This window comes from Mobula hypostoma, chromosome 5 (genome assembly GCF_963921235.1).
Source record: "Mobula hypostoma chromosome 5, sMobHyp1.1, whole genome shotgun sequence".
Lineage (NCBI taxonomy): Eukaryota > Metazoa > Chordata > Chondrichthyes > Myliobatiformes > Myliobatidae > Mobula > Mobula hypostoma.
In genome coordinates this window covers 164,742,313-164,754,895 of record NC_086101.1, presented here as the reverse complement: position 1 = coordinate 164,754,895, position 12,583 = coordinate 164,742,313, and the positions used below count along the sequence as shown (strand labels likewise).

The 12,583-nt window shown below is 36.4% G+C and overlaps 1 protein-coding gene across 2 annotated transcripts in view; it reads left to right on the top strand.

Annotated features, from left to right (window-relative positions):
• ap3b1a (adaptor related protein complex 3 subunit beta 1a) overlaps positions 1 to 12,583 on the top strand; it is a 257,151-nt gene that overhangs the window by 77,987 nt on the left and 166,581 nt on the right. The gene's annotated exons all lie outside the window — the stretch shown is intronic.

The window sequence follows — 12,583 nt, the reverse complement described above, 5'->3', positions numbered from 1 at the left end:
AGGAAGTTTTTAAAAACTGATGTTAGGCAACTAAAAAAGCCATAATGAGAAGTAATGAAATATGAAGGTAAACTAGCCAATAACATAGCAGAGGATACTAAATGTTTTTTACGGCTATATAAAGAGTAAAAGAGAGACGAGTGGATATTGGAACACTAGAAAATGATGCTGGGGAGGTAGTAATGGCTGACAAAAAAGTGGCAGATAAACCTAATAAGTATTTTGTATCAGTCTTCACTGAGGAAGTCGCTAGCAGTATGCCAGAAATTCAAGAGTGTCAGGGGGCAGAAGTGAGTGCAGTTGCTAATACTGAAGAGAAGAATTTTGGGAACCTTATCTGGAGGTAGATAAGTCACCTGGACTGGATGGAATACACTCCAGGGTTCTGAAAGAAGTAGCTGAAGGGTTTGTGGATGCATTAGTTATGATCTTTCAAGAATTACTGGTTCCGGTGCTGTGGAAAATTGCAAATATCACTTTACTCTTTAAGAAGAGGTGGAGGTAAAAGAAAGAAAATTAATGGCCAGTTAGCCTGACTTCAGTGTTTCAAAGATTTTGGAGTCCATTATTAAGAATGAGGTTTTGAGGTACTTGGAGGCACATGATAAAATAGGCCAAAGTCAGCATGGTTTCTTTTGTGTATTTAATATTTCAGTAATATTTGAATAATATTGTAAGTATATTGCTAGATTAAGCATTCTTTATTTGTTCAAGTAATTCATGTGGGTTTTATGTAAATATAGGTGAATGGCATATGTCATCACATCACCACATTATATTTTCATGCTTCACCACAAGTAAAAACGAAGTATACTCACATCACCCAGCTTGTGTTTTTCCTTTGATTAGTTTTATGTTTTGGAGCGACAAAGTGTAATAGTGGTGGCGAGTAAATTTTAAACAAAACCTAGATGACTACCTACCTGTTGAAGCACAGTGAGAAATTAAAAAATGCACATGTGCTCCTTTGGGAAGGGACTGAGATGATTGAATTTTTAAAAAGGCAGAAAATGGGTGAATTCATGCATTCATAAACAGTATTGGGTGATAATGGTTACAAATATTTAAAAAAGCAGAAATGGCTGGCTATATTGGAACGATAGATACGTTTAATGGCACAAAAGATATCTGGCTGATGTATATCGAGTGAATTGTGCAGTATTTTAGAGCTAATGGAATAGCCAATGAGAAACAAGTGCCAGTTTTACTGAGTCCCATTAGGTGGAAAGGCTTATAGTTTACTTAACAGTTTAGCTGCTCCAGCCAAACTAGATGAAATGAGCTTTGCTGATATCATGAAAATAATGTAGAAACATTTAGACCTGAAACCGTTGTTGATTGCAGAACACTTTAGGTTTCATAAGCAGAATCAAAAGGAAGGGGAGTCTATTTCCGCTTGTGTGGCTGAATTGAAGAGATTCTCTGGCATTGTCAGTTTTATGATGGGCTTAATGATGCACTGAGAGATCATTTAGTTAGTGGAATCTCACAAGAAAGCATTCAAAAATGGCTCCTAACTGAAGCACAACTCACATTTAAAAGAACAGTTGAAATCTCTATAAATGGAAACAGTAAACAGAGATGCAATTGAGTTGCAGTCAGGAATGAAAGTGAGTATGTACAAAATTGATAAGTCTAAACAGAGACCAACCTGGCTGAACAAATTGTACTGTTGTGGTAGTGGTTCACATACACCAGACCAATATAGATTTAAAGATGAAAATTTGCAGAAAATGCAACAAAGTAGGACACATACAAAGAGCATGTTGGGCTGACAGGGAAGAGAAAAAGGTAAGAAGTCATGTTGCAGTTTCAAGAAGAGTTCCAATGCGCATGACGGGCAAATGCAATGTTCGCATTTATTTCAAGAAGATTAGAATATAAAAACAAGGATATAATACTGAGGCTTTATAAGTCATTGGTTAGACTACACTTGGAGTATTCAGAGCAGTTTCTGGGCCCCTTATCTGAGAGAAGATGTGTTGGCATTGGAGAGGGTCCAGAGGAGGTTCATGAGAATGAAAGGGTTGACATATGAGGAATATTTGATGGTTCTGCGCCTGTACTAGCTAGAGCAGCCTTTCTTAACCTTTGTGCTGGAGGAACCCTTGAAACAATTTTCAGGTTTCAGGGAACACCTGCATAAAAATTATTGTATCAGCTCATGTAACGTTAGCATGATCAATAAATTGTAGATATAATAATCCAAAAATAATTGTCAATACTCTTGAGTAGAGATTGAACTTTTAACCAACCTTTCTTGGGGGGGGAAAAACAGATAGTTAAACTGAGCTTACCTACCTTGAAATTAGCTCGCTCTTTCCATTTCATAAATTTTAAAAGCTCATAAGGCAAACATAATAAATTTCTGTTAAATAACTGACTTAAGCCAAAATAGAATTTAATTTTTCTAAAGGTAGGCTCGGTGGATTTAATTTAAATAATAGTTGTAAATTGATTTTAATTAATGCTATTTACAACATGAAATTTATTGACAATTTTTAATAGTAAAGTTAATAGAAACCATAAGCCAAAGTAATATGAATAAAAATGTAGCCTGAAACACAATTTTATACAAGACATTGAAGGAACATTTTCTTACTTCATGATCAGGCTCAAGTATAGGCCCAGCATGTGAAACTTATGCTTGTTGTTTGCTGCACAAATACTCAATTCTGTGTCAAACTTGGGATAAGCACACACGGATTTCACCTTCAACTGAAATGAGACAATTTCTATCCGTGCCCTTAATGCTGGTTAAACAAAAAAAAGCTTGCTCACACATGTAAGAAGTTGAAAACTGCAGCAAGTCCATTCACTGTTCACTTCACTTTCCTCATCAGCCTACCATCCTCCCTTCCGTGCAATAGAGCACTCACCTATTATCAATGGCCTTTCCTATCTTGAGTCAAAAACTGAGAATAGACTCAACCAAATAAACATGGTCTGGTCGTACTGCGCACTGCCATACTGGTCTAAGAGACCTCTAACTAGAATTCTGATGGAGCTGCTCAGTCATTGCCCACCACTGCGAGCACTAGCATCACATGTTGTGCTAAGTTCAAAAAAGATGTTTATTTTTTTCAATCACAACCTCTCGCGGATTCCCCAGTGACGTCTCACGGAACCCTCGGTTGAGAAGCCCTGCAGTAGAGTTTCGAAGAATAAGGATGATCTCATTGAAACTTATCCAATGTTGGAAGACCTAGATAGAGTGGATGTATTGAGGATGTTTCCTACTTAGGGTGAGTCTAGGACACAGTCTCAGCTTAGAGGATCATTCATTTAGAGTAGAGATGAGGAGGAATTTCTTTATCCAGCAGCTAGTGAATCTGTGGAATTGCCATGACATGGACGGCTGTGGATGCCAAATCATTGAGCATATTTAAAGTGGAGATTGGTAGGTTCTGGGTGGCGTTAAAGGTTATGGAGAGAAGGCAGAAGAATGGGATTAAAAGGAATAATAAATCGGCCATGGTGTAATGCTGGAGAAGACTCGATGGGCTGAACGGCCTAATTATGCTCCTGAATGTTATGGCCTTATGAAATGGTTGAGCCACTGTTATTGAAAAAACTACCTAGTAAATACAATAGTACAATCTGTTTACGCTCTTGCATCTCAACACATCATTCCAGTTTATTTTTACTTGGACCCTTTGTTTTATCTTTTCTATTCAATTTCTGTCCATCATTTTGTATGAGATGACGTTCCTGAACCTTTCAGAAATCTGATGGAGTGGAAGAAACTGTTCCTGATTTGTTAAGTCTGGGTCTTAGGCTCTTGATCCTCTATCCCGATGGGAGTAATGAGAACGGGGCACTTCCCAGATGGTGAGCATCCTTAACGGTGAATGCTGCCTTCCTGAGGCACTGCCTCTTAAAAGTGGCCTCAGTAGTAGGCCGGGTTTTATGAAAAATCTTATGTTTCATCTGAAGATGATTGGGACCGTTTGTAGACATTGGGGGTGTATGGCATGGTATGAAAGGAAACTTAGATCCTTAAGGCCTTAAACTGTTGGTGCAAGAATGGATAGACAATCCATTGTTGGACTTGGATGCACTTAATTAGGAAGGAGTGAATCATACTTAATCCATGTTTCTGAATATATATGTAGAATGTGTGTCTCATACTGCAAAAGAAATATAATGTGTTCATGACCTAGCAAATTTCATTCAAGTACAAATATTCCTTCTGTATTGACTCCATCAAACCAAACTCTAAATTTAAAGCTTGTTGTTGAGTCTGCTTCCTTGTTTTTTTTTCCCCAAGTCTCAAATTGTGCAAACTTTGCCACTAACAGAAGTCTTTGTAGCCTGAAACCATCCCAGTAAATCTGTACTTGGGCTCCTTTGGGTTTTCAGTAAATTGCTGAGACAAATAATAAATAGGGGGGAAAATTACATTAAAAATTGTATAAACTTCAGTTGCATTTTTCTTATTTAGCTATTTTTACATAAACAATAGATTTGACTTGCCAACATCAAATGCAGCAGTATGTGCTTTTTTTTGCCACAATTAAAGGGCTATTAACTAGATAGCAGTCAATTATGGTATATTTTGTGCAATTTTTCTTAAATGACAACTTTTATGATGAATATTCCAGCTTAAGTAAGGCCGATTACACAGTGCACTACTCAGAATTCATAGTGCTGTCAAAGAGAAGACTGATTGACTTTAGATTTACATATTAATGAGGAGGTTTGTTAATGGGTCCTTGACTCTTAAGAAAATAAAAACATATTTATCGAATTTGACAATTATAAATGGAGCTAATGTAGGAAAACTAAGATTAAACCTTTTTAAGTTAAAAAATTTGCAAGTCTGATAAAATAAATCTTTGGGTTTCCAAATTTTAAATGTTTAAAAATGTTATTGTTAAAATCAAGTGCTTATGATTGAAAAGTACATAAATTTCAAATGTTGAATAGAGTTTGTTTAATAATTTTTACTAGTTAAAAAAAAATCTTGAATATGAGCAACATTATTGAAAGTACTATTTATTATCTTAGGCTAGCATTAAAATTTTATGATAATAGTAAGAAAGATGTTATGTGTTGTGACCATCCTGTAGAAACAATGGAGTTTTCTGTGCCAAATATGGAATGACAACTGGTTTATGTTTTAAGTTGTGATATTCCCAAGCACTGACCGGTATAATTGTTAAAAGAGAGTTTTGAAATACATTGTGGAATTAAAGCATTTCAGGATGTATATTGTATATATTTCTCTAAAATTAAATTGGACCTTTGAATTAAAATAAACTGCTTGAATATTTCATTTGAGTCCTTTGGTATGATTCAGTCCTCTGTCTATTCCTTCCTTGCATTGGTCTTTGGCTCATTTCTCATTCTATAGTTTTTAAAGGAAACACTTTGATATCTTGATTTTTCCTAGGATTGGGCATTTATTACAAGCACTAGCTTTTAAGTTGCCTGTATTGGAGACAAAATAAGGGGACAGAATAATGTAAAGTCTTTGTTGTTTATTATCCCTTTATTGCATATAGATTTGGGAACTGGTTTAACACTTGAACAGTAGAATGTTAGAAATAATTTTTTAAAAATTGTGGGGACCCTTGTTCCTGAAAAAATACATATGAACAGAGTTTCCAAGTTCTTTTGTTGAAGTTATTTTATAGAATAAGTCTAAGCAAAGTTTTAATTGCTGTTGTTCCATCATTAATAATCTGCCATTTAAAGAAATGCCTGATCTTTTGCCGAAGATTTCATTGGTTGTGGGAATCACAACATTATTTTCAAAATACACATCAAAGTTGCTGCTGAACGCAGCAGGCCAAGCAGCATCTGTAGGAAGAGGTGCAGTCGACGTTTCAGGCCGAGACCCTTCGTCAGGAATATAATGCATGAATATAATCAACATAGCCCAGTTTAATGTTATGAAGTCACTCGTTATTGCCTGTGTTACCTGCAGACGTAATTATTGGAATATTCTTTAGACTTCTGTCCATGCTGACTGTCAAGTAGCTACAGTGCACCAAAGGCCTATCCCTCTGCTGTAAGACCCAATGACTTCTTGTTATCTGAACTTCATAAAAAGTTTATCCAAAATCATGGAACACACCTACATGAAATGCTGTTGTAGGAAAGCAGCTTCCGTCATCAAAGATCCTCACCACCCAGGCTATGCTCTTGTCTCGCTGCTGCCATCAGGTAGAAGGTACAGGTGCCTCAGGATTCGCACCGCCAGGTTCAGCAACAGTTGCTACCCGTCAACCATCAGGCTCTTGAATAAAAGAGGATAACTACACTCATTCTTTTCCGATGTTCCCACAATCAATGATCTGACTTTAAGGTCTCTTTATCTTGTTATTTCACGTTCTTGTTATTTATTGCTATTTGTTTATATTTGCATTTGCACAATTTGTTATCTTCTATGCTCTTCTTGAATTTTCATTGACCCTGTTATAATTACTGTTCTATAGATTTGCTGAGTGGAAAAAAGAATTTCAGGGTTATATGTATGTACTCTGATAATAAAATTTACTTTGAACTTGGAAAACTCTGGTGCCTTTATGCTGTCATACATTACCAATCTTTCTGACACCTTCTCGAAATCTTCTCATTAATCTCTTAATTCTTAATCTTTCACCTCCCGCTCACCATGAAACATTTTTGTGTTCTTTATCATGTTTATTCTTCTTGTAACTCTTAAAATCCAAAAGCATCACATAACCTCTGGCAATGTCTGCTGTGGCTAGGCATTCACTTTTGTCTGATTATCCTTCTGTGAAAGGCCATTGCATATTTTTCCTCTACATTAAATCCTCAATATAAGCATTAGTTGTTCAGGGTAAAGAAGCTGCTGGCTTCAGCAATGTAAATTCATGAGGTAGACATGGATGGCTGAATAGTTCTTGGCAGATTAAATTCACACTGTTTTTAGGTATGTTGTTGCAGAGTAGAAAAAAATAGCATGTTTGCTGAATTAGCCAAGGGTGAAGCTGAAAAAGATTTAGGGATGGTAATACACTTGGCACTTAAGATGTCCAGTTATTGTGGCGCAACAATCAATGAAGGAAATAGGATGATGAATTATACAGATGGAGCAGCAGAAAGAAAGTCAGAGTATTGTGCTGAAACTGTGCGCTCCTTTGGTCATAGTGCAGTCTGAGTGCTGTTTGCTTTTAGTCACTGAAGCAAAAAGTAGATATTGAGTCCTTGGAGTTGAAAGAAAAGCCACATGGATGATTACAGGTCCACGTCAGGTTACAGCAGGGATCTGTTCCTATAAACTGTTGGTAACCTGAAGTTTGCAAGTCAGAAATGTAGCCATTAATCAAGTTCCCACACAGCAGAAGATGCCTGTAGTTGCTCGCAGATCCATACCGCTGGTCTCCCCAATGTTCATTCTTGTACATTCTGTAGGTCGGGCCTTTGTAAGCCGGGGAAGATGTGTACTAGTATGTAGTGAATTAGCTGAGCTGCAAGATAAGATAAATCAAAACTGGGACTCCTAGGCCTCAAAAGGAAGTATTCAAATTAAATTGTATTGAAAAGCTGAATTGGAATTGCTGAAAAGTTAATTTAGGATTGATTTGCAGGTTGCTTGAAAAGATTATTAAAGTATAGGGTTAATTGAATTCTATTTGTGAGTGATGAAATGGGTGGGAAGAGAGTTCGCCCAAATTGTTAAGATGGGACGAATGGTCTTTTTGTAATTTATTAAAGCAAAGTTATTACACTTTTTTTTTGCATACCTTTGAACACCTGTCTTAATTTTAATATTGCTTTATTGGCTATTTTTGGATATTATCATACAAATATTTGCTAAAGGATTAAAGCAACCTTTTCCAGATAATTGTTTCGAAGAAGAAAATATTGGAGCAAGTTGTAGCTGTGAATTTTGCTTTTGGGCATTAATGTCCGAATACAAAATATCCAATTGATAATCGATATCGTCGCATAGGTAAGTAATTCAATACCTCCTACTGCATTAAGGTAGCCCAGGGAAACAGTCTGATAAATACCCCAAGAGATCGCATTCTAAACTGAATCCAATCATGCATGGCTAATACTGGAAATGGGATTCTTTATTCAGGTTTTCCACAAACTACATTTTGCATTTGTATTCCATTGATGAGGCCATCTCCATGTTGTGAACCAAGAAATGTAATTTGTATTGTCTGAGGATCGTGATGTAAAAAATTTGTCTGTGTGTGTGTTGGGGTATGCATGTAGTTGTAGAATATGATAATGCATTATTCAACATGACAAAAGTGAAGTTCACACTTACTAGTAGCAGATCACTGGATGTTTTAGGATTTTGGCTAAAGTATCCTCATTAGATGGAGGAGAGATTTGAAAGAAGAAGACAGAAACCTGAAGATGCACATGCAACATTTTAGGAACAGCTTTTTCCCCTCTGCAATCAGAATTCTGGATGGTCACTAAAAACTACTTTGTTACTCGTCTTTTGCACTATTCATTTACATTTCCAACGCACGGTAAACTTTTATGTGTAGCACTGTACTGCTGTGTAACAAATTTCATGACATGTCAGTGATAATAAACCTGATTTTGATTCTGCTTAAATTTTTTACTTGTATTTATTACTTGAATTTCTGGAAGATGGGCTTAAGCTATGTTTTATTGTTGGTCCTCAAATCCTCCAAGAAGGTTATGGGCCACCACCCTACACTGCTGCAGTTTGTGTGATGAAGTTCTGAGATTCCAAATCAAGATGATATGTGACTTGGAGAAAAATTTAATTTGGTGGTGTACCCACACATCTTCATGTTCTAATGGCACACATGTTTAAAAACTAGAGTCAAACCATTTATCTGTAACAATCAACTGTAATAAATCGCAAATAATGTGATTTGAACATTTGTGAGTAATGATGGTCTTCCAACTTATCTAGATTTGTATCTATATGGGTAAACAGCAATATGGGTAACAGGTATCTTAGTCTACCTCTAAGATAGTCCAATAATTAAATCGTGTTTAAGTATAGATGCTTGAAAAAATGTATATTCTTTGCTTAATTGTGAAGTGAACAATTTGTTTCACATTGCAGTGTACATACCACAACCAAAGTTTTTGTTTTAACCTGTCTTGGGGCTGGCTGGCTTATGGGCACAAGGGCACATCACAGCCCAAGGTTTTTCTTCTACAGCTATTTCAGATAATCAGCAATTGAAATCTTTGTTCCTCATTTGAAAGAATCGTATTAGTTTTCTTCTCTTTCTATATCTATCGTTAACATAAAACATAGAAAATAGGAGAAGGAGCAGGCCATTTGGCCTTTTGAGTTTGCTCCACCATTCGCAGCGTTGATGACTGCATCCTGACTGGCTGTATCACAGCCTGGTACGGGAACTGCACCAACCTTGATCTCTGCAGTGCCCAGCGACTGGTACGGATAGCCTAGTGCATCTGTGGATGTGAACTTCCCTCTATTGAGGACATTTACAGCAGCAGGTGCTTAAAAAAGGCTGGGAAGATCATTGGGGACACCAGTCACCCCCACCACAAACTGTTTCAGCTGTTTCCGTCTGGCAAAGCCAGGACGAACAGGCTATGGGACAGCTTCTTTCTACAAGCCATTAAACTTATAAATTGACAAGTGTGCACATTGTGACAGTCATAATGCAAAGATTTTTACTCCCTCACGTTGTGAAATGGATGTAAGATTTAAATAAATTCAATTCAATTCAATTCAGTAATTGTCTCAGCACCATATTCCTATACTCTCTCCATTATCTCCTATTTTTAAATCTCCACCAGCTCTTCATTTTCCAAGTTCAAAGTAAATTTATTATCAAACCACATATATGTCACCATATGCAACCCTGAGATCTATTTTCTTGTGGGCATACTCAATAAATCCATAATAGTATAGAAACAACAATAGAATCAATGAAAGACTGCACTGATTCCATTACCTTCATTAATTAATGTCTTCATTGATCTCTTCTTCAGCTGTCACCCCTTTTTATTGTTTCCTGTCTGTTGCCCTCCCTATTGCAGACTTTTATATTGTCTCAACCGCTCCCCTTTTTCGCTGCATCTCAGTATTTATTTTACATATTTCCCAGTTCTGATGTAAGGTTATTGACTCTTTCTACTTCACCCTCCCATTATAATGTCAGATATACCTAAACAATTTTTATGTGTTGCTTGAAATTCCAGCATCTGCAGATTTCCTTGTGTTTGCCTAAGTAATTCCCGTTGTGTTCCAACTTCCACAAGCTCCCCAATTTCAAAACATTTCCATTAGTATCTTTAAGTATTCCCTGCTGGTTGTATTCTTGAGAAATAATTTTTCCAAAAACTTTTTATCAATTTTCCAGCTTTTAAATTTACCTTTTTCATAGCTTGATAGTGAAATTAAGAATGATCAGTTGTAAAAGTTTTTTCTGCTAATCAGAATCTATGCAGTTTCAGTCAATGAATATAATATAGTTAAATTTTCTTAATGGTTTACATTTGCATTTTGCATAAAATTAATTTTGAGAAAATTTCATGAAGGAAAGATGGTGATCACGTCAATGGGCCTTATCTAGTAACAGTGGAGTACATCTTTCTTTGAACCTTTCACCTACCACCACCTTTTATTGAAAAAAAGAGTGAAGTGTAATTCCAAATTAATCTTGTGCAGAAGTGCTAGTAGAAGCAGAGACGAGTGTGTCATTGTGAGTTTAACTGGGTAAGGGTTCAGTTCCAGATAGTAAATCACAAGACATGTAAATATAGAGTAATATGTCACATTCCATATTCTGTTTGACTAACAGACTTTAAAATCATCTTAACAACACACAAAATACTGGAGGAACTCAGCATGTCAGGCAGCACCTATGGAGGGGAATAAATAGATGACGTTTCGGACCAAAACATTTCATCATACTAGAAAGGTAATGGACAGAACCCAGAATAAGAAGGGGGGAGTGGAAGGAGTACTACCTGGCAGGTAATAGGTGAAACCAGGTGGTGGATAGAGGAGGGAATAAGTGGAACAGGGGGAAGATGAGTGAAATAAAAAAGCTGGGAGAGGATAGGTGGAAGGGCTGAAAAAGAAGGAACCTGAGTGGAGAGGACAGTGGAACATGGAAGAAAGGAGGAAGATGGGGAGCTACTAAGGGAGGTGATGGACAGGGGGCAAGTGAGGAGTAAAGAAGGGGTGAGAGGTTAACCAGAGTGGCGAATGGAAAAAGAAGTAGCGAGCAGGAGAAATTTATCAGAAATTGGAAATTAGATGTTCATGCCATCAGGTTGGAGGCTACTCAGACAGAATATGAGGCGTTGTTCCTCCAACCTGAGTTCGGCCTCATCATGGCAGTGGAGGTAGCTAAGGACAGATGTCAGAATGGGAATGTGAAGTCGAATTGAAATGATCTAAGCAGTTATGTCTCTGTGGGAACCTATTGCTGAAGGTATATTATTCCTTGATAAGATATAGATCTTCAATTAAATCTTGTCAGCAAACAAAGTCTAGCCATCTTAATAAAATCTCTACTACTACTGTTTTGTGTTGAGTCTTAAGCTTTGTTGCTTTATTTTTTTCATTTGCCAATTGGATCTTTACTGTTGTTTCTTTGACAGAGCTTTTATTGCACTTCCTCACTGAGACAGATTGTATTTTACATTGTTTTTTTAAAAAAATCTGCTCACAAATACAGTGTTTTTGTGTCAGTGTGCTAGTGTTCTGTGAGATTAAGCTAAGTGATTTTTATTTGCAGACATTTGTGTAAATTTGTAAATCTTAATGTATAATTTTTTTAAAATTGTAGAATATTCTTGACCTCAGTATGATTTTCACACCATAGTTAACTCACTAAGCACTGTAACATTACTCATGGAAAGGATCTTGCAAATATATTTATCAATTTGTGGATCAAGCTAGGTAAACTTAATAGACCCCTAATTTCCAGAACCCCTATTTTTATAGTGTTCATAAAATATTGTCATTGTGTTGGCACTGCTGCTTGGTTTTACTTCTGTAATCAAAAGGATTGTATAGATGCAGAATTAATGTATTGAAATATTAAGCAGAAGGTTAGATCATGATGAGGGTAAATTGGGAGAAAACTTGCATTTTCTCAGCACTGGAATAGTTTTTTTTTTAAATTTTGACAACCATGCCGAAGAATTTCAGCTCTCATTAAGTTAATGTTTCTACCAATTTTCATCTGACTCCTAATTGAAGATTATTTATGTTTATGTACAGCAACAGAGTACAGTTTATTGTTACTCAGTGGAGTTGATGGCTTGCTGTCATCTCCGTGGTCATCTAATGCACTTAACAGCCATGCTACAGCCAGGTATTGTGAAAATGGAGTAATTTCAGGTTGTGCACTATTTGGGTTCTCAAAGGGACTGATTTAGGTTTGCTTTTACTTCACTAACAATGCTCAATTCATTTATTGTGGTTTTTGACAGTAAAGACAATTGGTTCCATGACGGGAGTGTTTTTTAAAGAGCATCTGTAGTAATGTTTCAAATGAGTGCGTTGGCTTTACTATTTGCCTAAGCATTTTATTGTATTTTTCAAGAAGTAATTTAATTGTGTGTTAAAAGTAGTCATGTGCCTGCAATGTTGACAACAAGCACTTCTAGACAGAAA